This window comes from Lonchura striata, chromosome 10 (assembly GCF_050655825.1).
Source record: "Lonchura striata isolate lonStrDom1 chromosome 10, ASM5065582v1, whole genome shotgun sequence".
In the NCBI taxonomy this organism is placed as follows: Eukaryota; Metazoa; Chordata; class Aves; order Passeriformes; family Estrildidae; genus Lonchura; species Lonchura striata.
In genome coordinates this window covers 18,770,443-18,788,109 of record NC_140712.1, presented here as the reverse complement: position 1 = coordinate 18,788,109, position 17,667 = coordinate 18,770,443, and the positions used below count along the sequence as shown (strand labels likewise).

The 17,667-nt window shown below is 47.3% G+C and overlaps 1 protein-coding gene across 2 annotated transcripts in view; it reads right to left on the bottom strand.

Annotated features, from left to right (window-relative positions):
• SV2B (synaptic vesicle glycoprotein 2B) overlaps positions 1-17,326 on the bottom strand; it is a 64,977-nt gene extending 47,651 nt beyond the window's left edge. Inside the window, exon 1 of one of the 2 annotated variants that reach the window (XM_021530335.4) lies at positions 17,062-17,326. The gene's annotated coding sequence lies outside the window, so the exon portion shown is untranslated. Of the gene's footprint in view, positions 1-11,600; positions 12,026-17,061 lie in introns of those variants that run through there. The other variant, XM_021530334.4, reaches the window with a different exon arrangement.
• Positions 17,327-17,667: the final 341 nt, after the last annotated feature.

Below are 17,667 nucleotides of genomic sequence, written 5' to 3'. Positions count from 1 at the left end.
CTGAATTTCTCTGCTCAAACGTGGCCACGTTTTCCAGCTTTCCTGCCCTCCCTGGATCCTTCCTAGCTCAGTTTTTTAACACATTCCATGTATTTTTTAGGAACTTAGCAGTGACATTGGCTCATGATGCTGGTCTGTTCACCCCTGAACTCTGGGATGCTGGAGCAGTGTCTATATTCAAAAGGTGCTAAAAATCACCTGTGCTTTGCTGCAGGAGACCATGTGAAGAGAGAGTTGGAGAATCTGAATCAGCTCCCTGAGCTGTTTGACTCTTAGAGGGGCAAGATCAGAGGATATTTAATTAGGTTCCTAATTACAGCAGGTATTAACTGCAATAAAATCACCTGTGCTGGGATCCCAGAGCAGTGTGAGCTGGAGATTTCGTTGCACAGATACACACAATTATTCCTTTGGCTTGATCCCAACTGCAAGAAAAGTGAACTGCACTATCAGTGACTGAAGATTTAACTCTAATGTGTCATTTATTCTTTCCACAATAAAAGCAATGGAAAGAAATAACAGATGGGCACAGATGGGTTCAAATACCATTAAGACCCATTGTATTTGAATCCTCAAGTAAAATCAGAATAATAAAAAAATGGGATCACTATTGGAAAGCCCACGTGTTACTTGAAGAATAACCACCTTACCTCTTCTCTTCTAAAAATACAGTCCTGCTGAGAGGAACAGACATTGTTTCTTCCACCTGATTCTGACTAAGAGCCTTGAAGTTGGAGAATCTACTAGAAATCAGGGGAATAACTTTGAAGGTTAAAAAAATCAATCTGTTTTCTAGTCCTTGGTTGTTTGTTTCATCAGGTGATAAAGTAGGAAAATGCATTAAAAATAGACAGGTTTTCTATGAAAAAAGAGGTGTTAATAATTCTTTTTCTTTACATAAATAATATTTTTCTTGAAAACTTGTCTGTATTTTCCTCATTCAGAGTTCTGCAGTGGCTTCAGTAATTTTCAGTGTAAATGGACGAAGGGAAACATTTGCTTCTTAAACATTTCTAATTTGTCCAGAACAGATCACTTTTCTTTTGAGAATAAAAGTTATGGATGAACATTCTTTGACCAGAGGGAAGGAACATGTTCTTCCAAGAGAAATGGGGAGTTTCTCTTTTCCATGAACCCATTGGCTTCACTGGGTGGTACAAAGGGACTCTCCCAGCTCTGTTGGGACATTTGCAGCAGATGCCAAAGCCTGAAATTCAAACTGATGCTGAAGTTTAGACAAAGCTTCTTGACAGCAACATTTCTGGGGCTGAAGGACAGCATCTTGAGGGAACAGACAGAAACCTCATCAGCGGGGTTGCTGAAAATCAAATTGCTGGCAGTAACCTGTAAGTGTGAGCCTGAGCTGGCTGTACCACTGAGCCAGAATTTAAGAGACCTTTCTTTAACCCTTCTATGAATTAAAGATGGAAAAGACATCACAGCATGGCAGGAGGGGGCCAGTGCTGCTGTTGGCTTCCAACTTGCACAGTGTGTGAGGAGCAGCTTGTTCTCTACATCAGCCCAGCTGCAGGTAGATTAAACATCAGGTGGTACCTGTCTGCTGAAAAGAGCATCCAAATGCCACCCAGCATTAAGGGGATAATGCCAAGGCTGCCAGGAGATGTTAAATCCAAAGAACTTCATCTGTCTGTGTGTTTCTCTTGAGTCATTGTTGCTTTTGCAGTGGAGGAGCCCTTCACTGCAGGCAGAGCAAAGAGCTGCAAGCCTCAGGGAGAGTTGAGGCTGATGAAATATAGATGGGAGCCTGGCAGGCTCCTTGGGCTGGGTAAATACATGCACAGTAATTGACTCCATCTTCAAGCAAGAAATGCTCTGCATAAGTGTGCAGAACAGGCTTGTTTGGTAAAGTGTGCTATGCACATTTGACTCAGCAATCACTGAGGAAAAAAGTAAGAAAACCCCTCCTCTGTGATGAGTAACTGAGTGGTAACTAACAGGTAACTCCATTTTCAACCTTTCTCCCTTTTTACTCCACCTATTTTCCATCATCCACTCAGAAGATGCTATCTCTGATGTCCTGTAGAAGAAGAATCTGATGAAAGCAGATGCAGCAGGGGCACAATATCCCAATCCAAATAACTTACAGTCTCCAGGACACTCCCATAGAAAACATTTGGAACCTGGAACTAGCAGAAAATGAAGCTGCTGATGCACAGATCATGCCGTGGCCACTGTTGTAATGAACATTTGGTTATGGCTCTTTTCCAGCTGCAAGTCCAGGAATTCTCACTGGGATGCCCTGAGTTTATGCAAACCTGTGAAATTACTAAAGGCTTTGACTGAAGGTCCTGCCTGTCCTTTCCACATCAGCTGGATCCTGGGAGATCTCTGCCTTTTGTGTTTTAACCACACATGACTGGTCAGAACAAGCCATTCCTTCTGCAACCACAATAAATGAATTATTTCTAGGCACCTCTCAGGAGCCTCTCGTGTTTAACTGGATCTCCCTCACTTGGAGCAAGCAAGATTTCCCCTTCCTAGTGGGAAGATGAAACCTGAATGGCCATGCCTGTCAAGGGCAAGGCACAAGTCCAGACATGAGCAAGCAGGGCCAGATGGATGTGAAATGCAGCCACATAGGAAGATTCTGGACTGAAATCTCCTGTAGATTGAACCTCATGATGGAGTCTCACAGTGGAAACAGCAGAAGCATCTCCTGCCCAAACAGGAATTGAAACAATTCGCAACAAGATATTGAAAATTATTTTTGCTAACAGCAGGGATGAAATTCATCCCAAACCCACTCAGCTCCAAGCTGCATCTGTAGACAAATTAGTAATGCCTAGTGTCCTATATCTGCCCACTAATTAACTCAGCAGCCCTGCCAGAGTTAATCAGGGAAGCGGCTCCATTATCCCCAGTACCCCCACAGGGCAGGGATCCACCAGCTGCCACCTCCCACGTGCTGGAAAGGCAGAGCAAGGAGCTGCTGGGTTTGCTGCTGTTGAAAGGCCAATGAAGCCCCTGCCAGCTCCCCGGGGGAAAGGGGGTGGCTGTGGATATCCCTGGGTGGCTGTGGGTAGCCCTGGGTGGCTGTGGGTATCCCTGGGTGGCTGTGGGTATCCCAGGGTATCTGTGGATATCCCTGGGTGGCTGTGGGTATCCCTGGGTGGCTGTGATGGTATCCCTGGGTGGTTGTGGATATTCCTGGGTGTCTGTGGATAGCCCTGGGTGGTTGTGGATATTCCTGGGTGGCTGTGGGTAGCCCTGGGTGGCTGTGGGTAGCCCTGGATGGTTGTGGATATTCCTGGGTGGCTGTGGGTGTCTGTCCCTGAACTCCACTGCACCACCTCTCCTGCAGCCAGAGCTTCTCCCATCCAGGGGAGATCCCTACACAGAGAGTTCCTCCCACACACTTTACACTGATAGAAAGGAGGGATTAAAGGAAAAAACTGAATGAGAGCTACACTCATTATTTGGAAAAAGACAAAAATTGTCTCCTATAATTCAGGTGCCATAAACTCTGATGGAACCCTAAGCCCCCATCCCACAGCCCTCAGGCTGCTGCCTTTCCAAAGCACCTCAAAAGGGGAAAATCAAAAATCCTCACATTCAGGGAGATGAACAGGAGATCAGAACCCCTGGAGAGGATCTGTTCTGAGCTGACCTATTTACCTGGGGGGTTTAATTCCATTCTGGGGGCTTGGCAGGCTGGGCATTCCTTCCCATTTGAGAGAAACGCTATGTAGCACAGATGTAAGAAACTTATTTTGCTTCTTTACTTGCCATGCATTCCTGCAGAGCCACATGGGCTCAGATAAGCCTGTAAGCCTGCCAAAATCATGGTATTATTTCACAGCACATAGGAGGGAAAAAACCCTCAGCAATAGTTAATTAAATAATTACGATGAGGTCCTTCATTTTTCACTACACTGTTGGGAGATGGAAATTCTGAATGTTTTTTTAATCAAACAGCTTATCTAAATCTAGTAGGAATTCAAAACCGTTTCAGAATTTGATTTTTATATGGCAAAAGAAATATTTTATTTTGGAAACCTTCCAGATGGAATATTTCCCAGCGCAAAACCTTTTTTTATATTTATGAAAAAATAATTGAAATTGAAATTAAAGAGCTATACTAGATGCTGTCAAAGAATGAAAAAATATGCCAAAATGATAGCAAACAACTTTCACTATAACACACATCCCATTTTAATAGCAGTCTCGATTTTAAATTTTATTTAGATTATATTATGGACCACAACCTTAGGGCTGTAGATTACTCCAGATTTGCTCAGATGAGAGCCCATCCATCAGCCCTGCTGTTACTATGTTCTTCTAATCAAATGCAATTAACAACTGTCATGAAACACTAAAAAACCACTTACAAACTGCTTAATGAATCCCATAAACTGAACTGATCCATGTAATTTTTGAAATCAAGTTTCAGTTAGGTCCAAAGAATAATGAAAATGCAGATTCTGATGTGGACATATCAACTCATTTTGAGTAAGGAAGATAAATATCTCTTTTTTCCTTATCATTGGGATAAAAATTAACTGCTAAATGCCTTGTTTGTGTAGTACATGTTGGTCAGTTCACTCAGGCTGTAAGCAAAGCTTTGCTTGCATGTTTACTCACAGGCATTTCTAGACTTCTCTCCCACAGGATGCAACCATCAAACTCTAGAAATATTTAATAAAATTATGACAAAATTTGACTTAATTTATAGATAAAACTACCAGAAATCAATTCTCAGTTATGATTATGTATTAAAATAAATGAAGTACAGTGCAAGGGCTAAATTCCTCTTGCAGGAAGGATGGAAATCCTGTCTCTCCTTCCTCTGTCTGATCACCTTCATGACCCAAAGGGACCAGCAGCTCTTGACCCATCTTGTCTTGTTCCTCCAGGCTGGATGTCCTCCCTGCCTGCTGGTGGCCTGGTGCTTTCAGGACAGATTATCCCCCATCTCTGCAGATTACAGCAGCATTTTCATCAAGTTGTTATCTTTTCTCTGTTTATACTTACACTAATGAGATCAGAGACATTTCCCCAAGTTTTCCATTGATTCACAGGATAGATTTGCATGCCTGTTTTGGACACTCTGACAATGAAGGTAGTTTTCCTGCTGAAATGTGTCTTTTCTGACAGCATAAAGTGACAAAATGTCTCAGGCCAAGCTGTGCTGCTGTGACACTCCCTGCAGTCCCAGCTCACAGATCAACCCTCAATCTCTCACACTTTTGGCCCCTACCTCTAATCCCAGCTCTCCTCCTGCCTCTGCCTTCATCCTATAACTCATCACAAATCCCTCCCCTCTCTCTGCCTGCACATCACTGTCTCTCCCAGGGTTTTGGGGGTGTGTGGGAGCTGAGCCTGGAGCTGCTGTGTGAACACACAGAGCTCAGTGCTGGCTCCCATCACAACCAGCCTTGCAGCACCTGCAGCAGCCTTTGACTGCCACAAGGTCCCTGACAACTCAGCCTGACCCCCATGTGCAATCCCCACCTCCCTGGGCACTCCCACACCTTGGCTCTGAAAATGAGGAACCCAAACCCACGTCCTGATGGTGCCTTTTCATTAAATCCCACACAGCTATTTTGGGTCTGTTTGTATGGTACGGCCAGATGTATTCAAACAGACACTAATTTCACCAGCACAAACTTGTCCTCACATAACTTCATTTTCATCCAGACAGAAGCTTTTCAAGCAACAGCAACGAAACCTTTTCAATATTTAATCAGCTGCATGGCCTGGAACAGCAGGGACCAGCAGCAGCTGCCTGGCACAGAGCGGGCAAGGAGGGATGAGGGCTCTCATCCTCACCAAGCCTCTCTCCATCCTGGGAGCTTGCCTCCTCTACAAATCTGCTCTGGAGAAAGCCAAATGTGAGCCCTGTTTCAGCCTTCTGCTTTAGCTGTGACAGCTTCCAAATTGCATGGCTTTGAAGCACCTTATTTTTCATTCCTCCCTTCCAAATTCCTTCCCAGGTGTAAATCTCACTTCCTTTCCTACTGATGGCTGGGAAATTGCTGTGCTCAGCACCCTGTAATTGTGAGTCAGCAGGACTTGAGCTCTCTCCTATTTCTTTCTGGTTTTAAAGCAGGCAGGGTGTAAGCTTTGGCTTCAGACGAGGCTTTGCAGAATTTGCATGGTGTGTGTGGGGGTGCAAAATTAGGTTTTTCCTAATCTTCCCTCATTCCCTTAGTGCCTGTGCTGTGTGTGTCAGAGGGATTACAGGAGTTGAAAGGACATCATCTGTCGTGGGTTGGCTCTGCAGCATTCAGCACAGACTCTGTTGGTAGCCACCATGCTTTAGGAGGATAGCTTGGAAATAAAGCCAAAGTGACCCCTTTAATCGTGCCTGACTTTCCAAAATCATGTCAAAACACCAAATGCTTATGGTTGGAAAGGGTCTATGAATGTTTCCTACCAGAGACCCTGATCTCTGCAGGATCCCCAGTACCCAGCAGCCCAGCAAGGCTCTGGTTTGTCCCTCCCCTGCACCTGGACACCCTGGGCTGGAGGTGTCTGTGCTGCCAGCACTAATCCAGGCACTAATCCAGGCATGGCATTCTCTGGTTTGCTTAGCTCCTAAGAACAGGATCTAAGATCTAGCAGGATCCTCTCCTGCTAGAACTATGAAATAGATACTAATAACCAAGCCTAAACACCCTTATCTAAAAGAGGAAGGGAAAAAAAAAGCACCAAAAGCATATCCAATTAGTGATAAATAGTAAGTACAAGATTAATTAAAATTCCTCTTAATTCCCATCCTCTCTCTTGAAAATGCAAAAGGCATTCCCTGTCTTCCCAAGGGTGTCCCAGCATCAGGGCATCACCACAGGCCCCAGAGGGCCAGTGAGTGGCAGTGCTGACAGCAGGATTTGTCATGCACATGGTGGCCCCACTGGAGATGGGCTCCCTGCTCCTTCCACGCTGGTCACAGCCTGCCTTGGCTCACCAGGGAGGCTCAGCCTGCACCAAGCCCAGCAATTTTGGGGCTGAATTGCAAGTGAACACTCCTCATCTCCTCCTCAGTGCCAGGAAGTCTGACTTTTTCAAGAGCAGCTACACATCAGGAGAAGAAACCACTGGGATTTTTCAATCTGGGTCTATGAATAAATCATTTAACACCTCATTTACACACGCTTATAATTAATGCACACTGGATTGCTGCAATGAAACAGTTCTGATAAAACATCTGAATGCACTGGGCTGCAAGTGCATTGGCTTAGTGTGTAGAAGGACAAATTAACTTCCCCAATAAATGGTTGATCCCACTGGCTCCCACTCTCACTTTCAGTGGAAGCAGATGAGAGGAATTTGGGTCATATATCTTCCTTTGTAGTGTGCTGAAAGCATTTGAGAACCAGTTGTTGTTTTGTAAAAAGCCCACACCTCTTGTGGCCAAATCTCCTACTTCCCATCTATCAGGTCAGAGAGTGCCCTGGACTTTGTGTACAGAGCAGAATTGTCACTTTTTGTTTTACTGCATTACGAAGTGCCATATCTCTCATAGTAGCCCATCTATATCTTATTCTGGTATAAGGCCAAAGAAATTTTACTTATTTTGCTGGATTTACAGCCCTGAGAATGACATCAGGATCCACCCACCCAGGATAGTTTATAAATCTAAAAGAACTTTTATCCATCAGTAGGAACTTGTATCCATCTGTGCAACAAACCCTCTGTGCCAAGTACAGCTGGAGAAGAATTTTGCATGCTTCCATTCTTGTCCTCCAAACCCTCAATCATCCCCTTGAAGGCATCAAATCTAATCTGCCTCTAACGTGATTCCCCAGATGTGTTACTCCCCCGGGGAGTGTGGCTCACAGGAGCTGCAGGACGAGGTGTGCAGATGGAGGACCATCACTGCTTAAAGAACTGCAGCATAAATGAGGTTCCTCAAAGAAGTCACCACCACCTCCTCTGTGGGGGTCTCCTCTGAGTGTCAAGGCAGAGAGGAGACATCAGGAGAGTCCTGCATGCCTGAGAAGGGCTTGGATGGAAGTTCAGGAGGTCAGGAACCTGTAAGCTGCAATAATTACAGCAGTTAATCTGGTGCAGCCTGACCACCTGCCACAGAGGGCAAGAGAAGTGTCCCTGGGAGGAGACAGGTTTTTTCCCTGCTGCCAGGAGGGCCATGGTGGGAGCAATCCCTGGACACCACCTGTGTGCTGACAGAGGATCTGTCTCCAGTTCACTACTGCAGTACCCTGAGAGCAGGAGGGGTGTGAAGCCTATCATGTGCACAAGCAGATTGGCTCCCACAGCATTTTCCCCAGGGTGAAAAATATCCTGCAGGGATCTATTCACCTCTCACATTTTACAGAACAACCCACAGGGATTATCTCCAGGCCAGGACTGGGAAAGTCTCCACGTTGCAGTGCTGCTCAGAGGACACCATGCCTCACTGCCAGCCTGGGAGGGTGGGAGGTCAAGGAGGCAGCTGCTGTGCAGGGAACCAGGGCTTGCACAAATCCATCCATCATCCAGTCGGGAACTGCTGAATTCCAGTTTCCTGCAAACTCATCTTCCACAAGAGCTGCTCAGCAAAACACAGAGTTTGACTGGAAACTCCGAATCAGTATTTCACTGAGCCCTCACAGTCTCCTGGAGGAGCCTGCTCAGCATCAGACCTGAAACAGAGGCATCTTGGAGCTGTACTTGGCTTCTCTTAGTCAAATCTGATGTTGTCTGGGTCTTGGATTTGAGAAGTCAGCAGCCCTACTGACTGTCTCCTCCACACCACAACTTTGTAGATATTGATTGCATCCCTCTCTATCTGCAGTCATATCTCCAGGTTTGACACATAAAGGTGAACAGAAAACATCTCGAAGACCTGTAGTGCTTCCAACTTTAATAAGGGAGATTAGAATACTTACATTGCTCTCAAATTTCAACCACCTCCAAGCAAGAGAAGCTGTAATTTCTTATCCCTCCCTGGCATTAGGGCAGTCAAGAACATGCCCAGGTGAGTTGCCACCTTAGATACTGGAAACTCTCTCATGTGTGTTTGTAAAGATTCCCTGGGACAGTACTAGAAAAAGAGAAGAATTGTCCTCAAAGTGGCCAGAGACCCCCAGCTCCCTTTCTCTGACTAAAATCTCATTCATAAGTTCTTCCCACAGTTTTAACCCAGCTCCTCTTCCAAATTCAGCACTGCCAAGAGAATCTGCCAGGGCACCTCAGCCAATCCCACCTTCCTTCTCCCCCCAGCATCAGTGAGTTTCCTCTGCCATAACCCTGCTCACTAAGTCGTGACTGCAGGGGAAGAACAAACAGGCTGAGCAGATGGGCTGTGCGGGAGGAACCCTCGTTTCAAACGCAAATAGCTGGTGGTAATTTAGCAGATGTGGTAAGAAAAATCTGGAGAGACGAGCATGAGGTGACAGGATTCCAATTTCAATCAAATCATGTGGAAGTCTCCCTGGCTAGGGAAGGTTTCATCTTCCATCTTCTTGATTGCCTTGTCTTGAAGAAATGATGACTGATGCCAAGTGCCATCACAGAAATGATCTGGAGTATTCTTCATTTAAGATCCCATATGACTCCCTGCCCTCACCAAATGGATTTTCTTTCACAAGGGAAATCCATCCTTTATAACCCAAATGTCCATAAGAAAATACTAAAATTCAATTAAAGTCCTAACATTAATTAATTCTGTAGCACATTCAATTCTGTTTCTATGCAGAGTCAAAGACTTTAGGATCAGTCCTTCACTTCCCCAATATCAAATCAGGATGGCTCAGGAAATTTGGAACATTATAAACATCTCTATATCCAGCATATTGTAATATTCATTTGGCCCTAGATTTTCATCTTGGCAGAAGCACCAAAGTTATCACAGATGGGTATGAGGTTTTTTTCTTTATAAATATTACAGAGCCATTAATTAAACAGGGGAAATTAACTGTGCCAGGCAGCACTGCAGAGGGACAGGAAAGCACAGTCACCATTGGCCAGCATCTCAGACTAAATGTGGGACAAGTGCTCACAACATCAAACTGACAGCAGAGGTACTCTGGCATCAACATCACTGCAGGTTTTAGAGAATAATTCAACAATGAAAATAATTTATAAACATTACTGGTGTTCAGAAGCAATGTTCCAGGTAACGTGAAGGATTTTCAACCTTTTGAAAAACACTATGGTGTTTTGGTTAAAGGACATAAAGGTTGTCCTCTCTAAGATAATTTCCTCATATTATCAACCAAAGACAACAAATTGGGTAATTCCTGTGCTTGCACTCTTTCCTTCTTGCTCTGTGCTGGGATTTAGTAATGCAAAGCCCCTTCCAGTTTCCTGTGTTCTCTTCACCCTCTGCTTACCACACAGATTTGGTCAAAGGATTGTCCCCCTGAAACACACTTGAAACAAAACTCCAAGTTGAAACTTGCTGCTGAAGAGAGGAGGATCTTTTTCTTTAAATTTGATATAACTGGTGCTTGAAATGTCTAGGTTGCTCTAAAATAATCACAAATCCCAAAGTGACTTTATTTAGTGCCACAGCATCTAACATCAAAGAGTAGGAAATGTGTGAGTTTTTAGCAAGTGGAGGTTTCTGCATGAATACATCATGAGAGGAATATTTTTATAAACAAGTCATCTCTGAAATGTTCTCTGGAACTAGTTTTAATTCTGCTTATCATAAATAAATCTAGAAAAAAAAAATGTTTTGGTATCCCCAAATCCTGCACCAATTTTTGGGTGAAACGCAGGTCTGTCAAGAAGGTCGTATCTTTGAACCTGATAGAAAAATTGCCAAAGCTCCCCCACTATATTTCTCCTTTGTTTTTTGTTATATACAGACCTTTTCAGATTCAATGCAGCCAGATTGCAAAGGCTGCTCTTAGGTTTATTATTCCCTGATCCTCTTTAAACAAGGGTCCTAAATTTATCCCTGGTATAAGAGCTCTGCTGTCACTCAACTAAGATGCAGGACATCTATTTTGAGACTCCCGTGAGACACTGACTTGCAAACCTCACATTTGGAGTAATCCCATGTCCAGGACATCAGACAGCTCATGGTCCCAACAGAGTGTCCAGTGAGACCCCCTTCCTTCCAAACATCTTCATCTGCACCTCTCTCTGTATCACCTACTGGCAGAACCTAGGGGACTGGTTTCAGTGAAAAATGCAGTTAGACTTTAGGATGGAGGTAGCTCATCAGCTAGGAAAGTTGAGAGGCTTTATGCATCAACTCAGGGGCAGGAATTTATGAATGACTTCCCACAGCTCCTGCAATAACAAGCACAGGGCAGAAAAAGCAGCATTCAGGTAGGAGCTCATACAGAACTACATGGAAAATATCAGCCCAAGCTGGAAATCACAAAAGACAAAAGATACAGGGTTGGCAATGGTTCTGCCAGTGGGAGAGAGCTGGTCCGGCTGCCCAGGCTCACGCATTGATCTGCTTGACTCCCAGCCTCTCACTTAACAGTAAATTAATTTGCTTTGATGAGCATTGACCCCTGGAAAAGCTTCACTACAAACCAAATGAGCTTCACTGTTTGTTTTTTTTTCATCTCTTTTTTAGCTCCCTCCTTTTGCTTTCCTACCCCGTTAAGCCCTATTACTTTTGCATCTGCACTGATTGCCCAGAACCAAAGAGAAAAATCATCATTGCTTACCAGAAGTAGGAAATACCTCAGTACAGCCGTTCACCAGCCATGTCCCCTCTTTCTAGCCCGCGGAGCTGCTCCGGGCAGCTTTGCCCGTTCGGCTGGGATGTCACCAGGCGGAGATGAGCAGTGCGCTGCGAGCCGCGGCGCTCGCCCCGCCGGCGCGGGCGGTGCCGAGGCGGGGGCGATGGCGAAGCGATGCCGAGTGCCATCAGACCGGCAGAAAACAGCGCGGGGGCAGCCGGGCACACCCCGGCCACGGGCCGAGGGGACAGCAGATGGGAGGGGGAAACCAGGCGGCGGGCGATGCTAACGTGACAGATGTGTTGACTTTAAGTTAAACAGGAAATTGAGGATTCGACGACGCAGGGAGGAAAGACATTAGCGCACATTAAAGGCAAAGACTTTCCATGGTCTTTTCCTTTGCTTTCTCTCTTTCACCCTGGCTTTCTCTTTCTAGCTCTGCCTTTACAGGCAGAAACAAGGCACGGTTGGTGCTGACTCTGCCTGTGTGTCTGGGCAAGGCAGGAGCTGCCAAAGAATTCCCCATCCTAGCAGTGAGTTGGGAGACTGTTCTTTTATTCCCTCTTCAACTCAGGCTCCCCTGACATTACTTAAACAGCATCCTCTGGATGATGTGAGTAAAACAGAGAATGCTGAACAGAAGAATAAGGCTTTCAATTTGTCCCAGTTCTGGGCAGGGGAAAATGCAGGGTCAAAATCCTGATTTACCTTATGTAGGATAAGCAGCAGAGAGTGGAATAAATTGATTTAAATTCAGGGGAAATAAATGCACTCAACTTCCCCATGAATAAACCTGATTTTTCCACAATCCACACAAGGGTGACCAGGCTGTCTGGGCAATAAGAGCTGTACTGTGGGGGTCCACAGGTCCAGGGGGATGTAACTTCAAGGCAAGGTGGCTACATGTCTAGGCAGCAGAAAACTGTGACGAGAACTGGGGGGGAAAAGCCCACTGATTTCTTAGTTACAGCCTGAAAATGCAGTGAAGGAAGGCAAACCATATTGGCTTAGAGCTAGACCCCAGCTTCTAGAGATTAGGGGAGAGAGTGGCTCTAACACAAACCCATGGACAGAAAATCATCTAGGACACAAGGACTCTGTTCCTGTTTCATGAACTGGTCCTCCCTGATGTTTTTTTCCACTGCCTTTGGCACAAGGAGGAAGAGCCCCCTCGTCATCCTTGAGGAGCTGGGTGTCAGCCACAGCCGAGCCTGCACAGTTGAACCTTTTTCATTCATCTCCCCATCAAAGCTTTGTCCCAAGACCCACATGTAGAGGGTCAAGAATATCTCTTCTGTGGCATGAATAGGCCCCCAGAGTAGTTACAGGACTCCTTTTTTTTTTCTAGCAGCTGTGCATTAGGTAAAGAACAGAAATCTGCTATGGGCATTTGCTCCATAATGGAGTGAAACATTCAGGTTTTGGTGCAATCTAGCCTGCCTCCCTGTTTGCATCCCCTTCTTCCCCACCCCCTCACTGTCCCTGAGCTGTGCTGTTGGCATCCCTTCAACATTTTAATGGAGTATTGACAGTGATCCATTCGCACTCCAAACAGATGAACCTGACTTGCATCCCCAGAACCGCATTTGCCGAGCCAGCCCAAGGAGGTGGGTTTGGAGCATTTCCTAGGATGGATCAGCTGCAGTTCCAAAAGCATCCCTTTTTCTGGTTAGAGAAACAGCTTGGAAAAGTCTGGCAAGGATATTACACTTTGGAAAACTGCTGCCTCGGGTCTCTTGTCCCTCCTCCTACCGCTGCCACGCTCCCTGTCTCTGCAATTATTTATAAAGCCCCGTGTTCTTTCCTAATTGGGATGTTCCCTTGCACGTCACTCCTGTGTCACTCTGTGTCTGGGCCCCTGGTGACCTCTTGGAGTGCTTGGCAAGGCTGGCAGCAGCCAAAAGAGTCATCAGCATCCTGCTGGCATCTCCCTCCCTCCAGCCACTGCCCCCCTGGCTCCCACCGAGCCTGGCTGCAGCCGGGGAGGCCTGGGGGAGTTTAAAGCTGTCTAATCCCCTGGATAATTCATGGAAAGAGGATTACCCATTCTGTGCAGAGCCCTTAACCTAAATATAAACCAGCCTTCCCCTTGCATTGCAGCTCCTGTGGCATGGAGGTGTTCTCCCTGCACTGCTTCCCCATCCCGTTTTAGGATTTAGGGGTTAACTCAGCTCTTGATCAAATCTGGGACAGCCTGGTTCCAGCCCATGGAGCTACAGTGTAACAAAAGCAGGGTTTGGAAAGCAGAGGTGAAAACTGTGTTCTGTGAACATAGGATCAATGCTCATCCCCAGAAGCACGTTCTCTCCCTAATAAACAGCAAACTCCTTTGTTGGGGGTGTCAGGGAATATACTTTCTTACTGTATGTTTGGAAACCAGTGTCATGGTGCCATCAGAGACTGACAGCAACGCATCAGGGGGGCAGAGAGAAGTGTTAAAACTTGGATAACCCCATGGGGGTTACAGCAGCCTGCCCCAGCACCTGGGCTCTGGGCCACCATGAGCTGGACTATCCCTGCTGCCAGGGGGTACAGCCAGAGAGATGGTGAAAAGGGAATAGTTAACATGTTACCTTTCCTGCTTGCATTCAGAGATGGAGGGATAAACTGATGCAGGAGGGATTCCTGAGGGATTCAGCAGCTTCCTGGGAGACGACAGAAAGCCTCACCTCTCTCATTTTCTCTCTCTTATTTCCTTGAGCTTGTCTCCTCACCTGCTTCTCAATTTCCTCCTCTCTTCTTCCCCAGATGGTGAAATGAGGTCTGACCCAGCCACCACAGGCTCTCCTTTCCTGCAATGCCTTTTTTTTTTTTTTTTTTTTTGGGCAGTTAAAGTCTTTATGGTACTTTAGTCACCGTAACATTAAAGCATTCATTAGCACAGGAGTAATTCCATAATCTCTTCAGAAGAGAACAATTTCAGAGGTTCAGCTGGAAAATCAATTTGCCAGCTTGACGATGCAGGAAGAGGATTTTTCAGAGGCTGGCTTTGGCTTCCCCAGCAGGACTGTTATCAACCCTGGGACTTGGTGGTCAGGAAGAGACCACCCACAACAGCTCTGAGGGGAGGTGGCAAGACCCAGGGGCTGTCATTTGGCTCAGGCAAGGAAGGGAGCTGTGGCAGCTGCAGGATGAGCCTCAAAACCAGACCTGTCTCACCAGGTTTTGCCCAACAGTGTGCTGTACAGGTGGGACAGCATCACCATGGGTCACGGGGAATTTCCCTGCCTTTTTCATCTCTCACACTTCATCTCACCAAAGCAGCACTCCCAGCTCAGAGCATGAAAGAGATACATCTCAAGCATCCTGCCTTTCCCCTGCAGTTACAGGCTAAACTAGACTCTTGCACTCCCGTACCAAGTACCTGCCCCTGTGCTCTTCCTCTCCTCATGGAATTTTTCACACTTTGCCTGTGCTGTCAGAAGCTGGGGCCCACACCCTGCCTGCAAGCACACAGCCAGATTGGCAGAAATCATCTGCAGGTGCAAGGTTGATTTTAGGGAAGCATCCAGCTCTGCACTTGCAGGCTGGGGGCTGCCTCAGAACCTGAGTGGGCTTCCACCTCCAGCTCAGCTCAGCTCCTTCACTCAGAAGTTGTCAGAGACTTTCATGAAAAGATGTGCCAGAACACAAATAGGTGCAAAAAACTGCTTCATGGGACAGACCTCTCAGAATCTGGCAAGCTGAAGTGGAAGGCTGCCTCATGTCAGCTCCTTTCTGGTTCTGGCTTTGATGCTCCCAAAGGGTTCCCCAGCACCCACAGTATGCAACTGCAAAGTTGTGTTAGGAAAACCTAAGGTGTCCTTGCAGATCTGATCTCCAGCTGAGTTCATCTGACAGTGGTGGACATGCTTTTTACAGCAGGGCCATGAGGAGGAGAAGCAACAGGAGTTATTTAGGACCTCTTGGAACTCTTGAGACCCAGGGCCCCAGTGCAGGTGCTGCTACCTGTGGTAGCTCTCTTACAGTGAAGGGAGAATTCCCTTCCTCTTTCTGATGGAAGAGGGCTTTTCTACTGTGAATCAGAAGAAGCCATGGATGCTGCCTCTGTTCCCACTCCTTCTTCCAGGTTGTCCTCTAGGACTCTGACCATAGACATCCCACTGCATGAAGTGTTAGGGCCCCATGTCATTTAGGGCAGAGGCACTAAAGTGTATTCCCAAATGAGCAGCAGAAGTTGGGCTCAGTGCTTGGGGTGATCAGTGCAGAGCTCTTATATATTCAGTATCTGGCTAAGTAAACCAGAGAATTAACCCTTTTCCTCTCCCTTCCCCCAAATGATAACACCAGGGACACAGGAGATGTGAAACAGCAGTTTTTATGTCATGTCAGACACATGACTTTTTCTCAGCCTACCAGAAGCTTCTACTCTGACTCCTCATGGCAGGAGTCCCCCTTAAGCTCTAGTGGGGGATTACAAGTTTCCAACCTGAACACAGCCAGGGATCCCCCTCAGCACACACGGAGCACTGCATGCTCCTCCCCTGAACATTCTCACCATCAGGCTGTTACTCTTCTCCTATTTTTCTCGAGATGAGGTCATCCCTGACAAGTAATATCCTTGCAGTGCCACTTTTTGCCCATTATTTTTAATGGGATCTTGGTGTCATGGATCATATTGCTGCAGTTTGACACATGTAATAAAATTTTCCCTTGAACAACACTTGTCCTCCAAAAGAAAAATAATCCCTGCAGAGATGTGTGCCTGGATGTGTCACAGGATGTGCTGTGGGCATGCACACACGCACGGAAACTTGTCACCACAGCACCTGCATCCCACCACAGCCACCGTGCAGAGCCAGCCCTGCCAGCTCCCAGGTCACTGCTTTCTCTCAGCGGCTTCATTAACCCTTCCTGAGAGGGAAGGCTAACTGCAGTTTTGATCTTCAGCTGCAACTGAGCTCTGGTGGAGAGGAAGGTGAAGGGAGGACAGTGGCAGGGTGCAGGACAGCTCGGCTTGGTGTGGCACGGCCACACTGGCACAGCCCTGGGGTGCCAGCCCCGGCACAGTCCCGCACGGCTCCGTGCGGACCCCACAGCCCCTGTCCCGAGCAAACAGCTTCTCCTCCTCGCTGCCAGTCCCCCGGACCGAGCACGCACCGGGAGCGCTCCGCTCCCAACTGCCCAGCCCAAGTTAAAACTCCACAGCGCAGCAGCTCCCGGCAGAGAGCGAAGGCAGCACAACGGGGCTGCTTTAAATCGTTCCCAACCGCCCTGACCCCTTCAACCTCGCCGCCCTGACCCCTTCAACCTCACCGCCCTGAGCCAGCCCCTACAGCTCCCACCCATCCCTCCCAGCTCAGCCCCCCACTCCGCGCCCTTGCGCATCTCCTTTTCCGGCGGCACCTTTTGTTTTAGTTTCTTTTCCCTGCCCGGCACCCAGCCCCTCCCCGGGCTGCCAGCTGCCCCCCTGTTCCGTGGGGCAGGGGGAGCGCCTGGTTCTTACCCGGGGAGGAGCGGCAGGAGCGGGGCAGCGGCGGTGCGGCGCAGCGCGGCTCTGCGCTCGCATCTCCGCTAGCGCTGATGCAGTCCTGCCAGGCGCCGCATGCCAATGATGCAGCCCCGGGGATGCCAGCCCAGGAGTCCCAGCGCTGGGAGGGAGCCCCAGCGCTGGGAGGGAGCCCAGCGGGTCCTGCCTGCTTCCCTGCCGTCCCCAGCCCGGCTGCGGAGCCGGCGGGGAGGGAGCGTGCGGAGGCAGCAGAGAGCGAGAAGCTGCACAGCAGGCAGGGAGGGAGAGGCAATGCTTGTGTAATTTCATCAGGGTAATAAAATCCAACCCAGAGTCTAGTGTTGGAGCTCTCTAGCAGAGTTCTTCATTACATGAGGGATTTTTTTTTTTTTTTTTTTTTGGTGTAATTGCTGACATACAGGAATGTTTCTAGCTGGAAGCTAGAAGGGGAATCCCAGCATGACTGGGCATCCTTCATCTCTCCACTTCATATATTAGACCATTGCTACATTTGAGACCCTGCTCCCCGGGATGGCTAGGGAAGGGGCACGTTTCAGACAAAATCCTGGGAAAAGCCTGTTCTGTTTAAAATTCCCTTGTGTT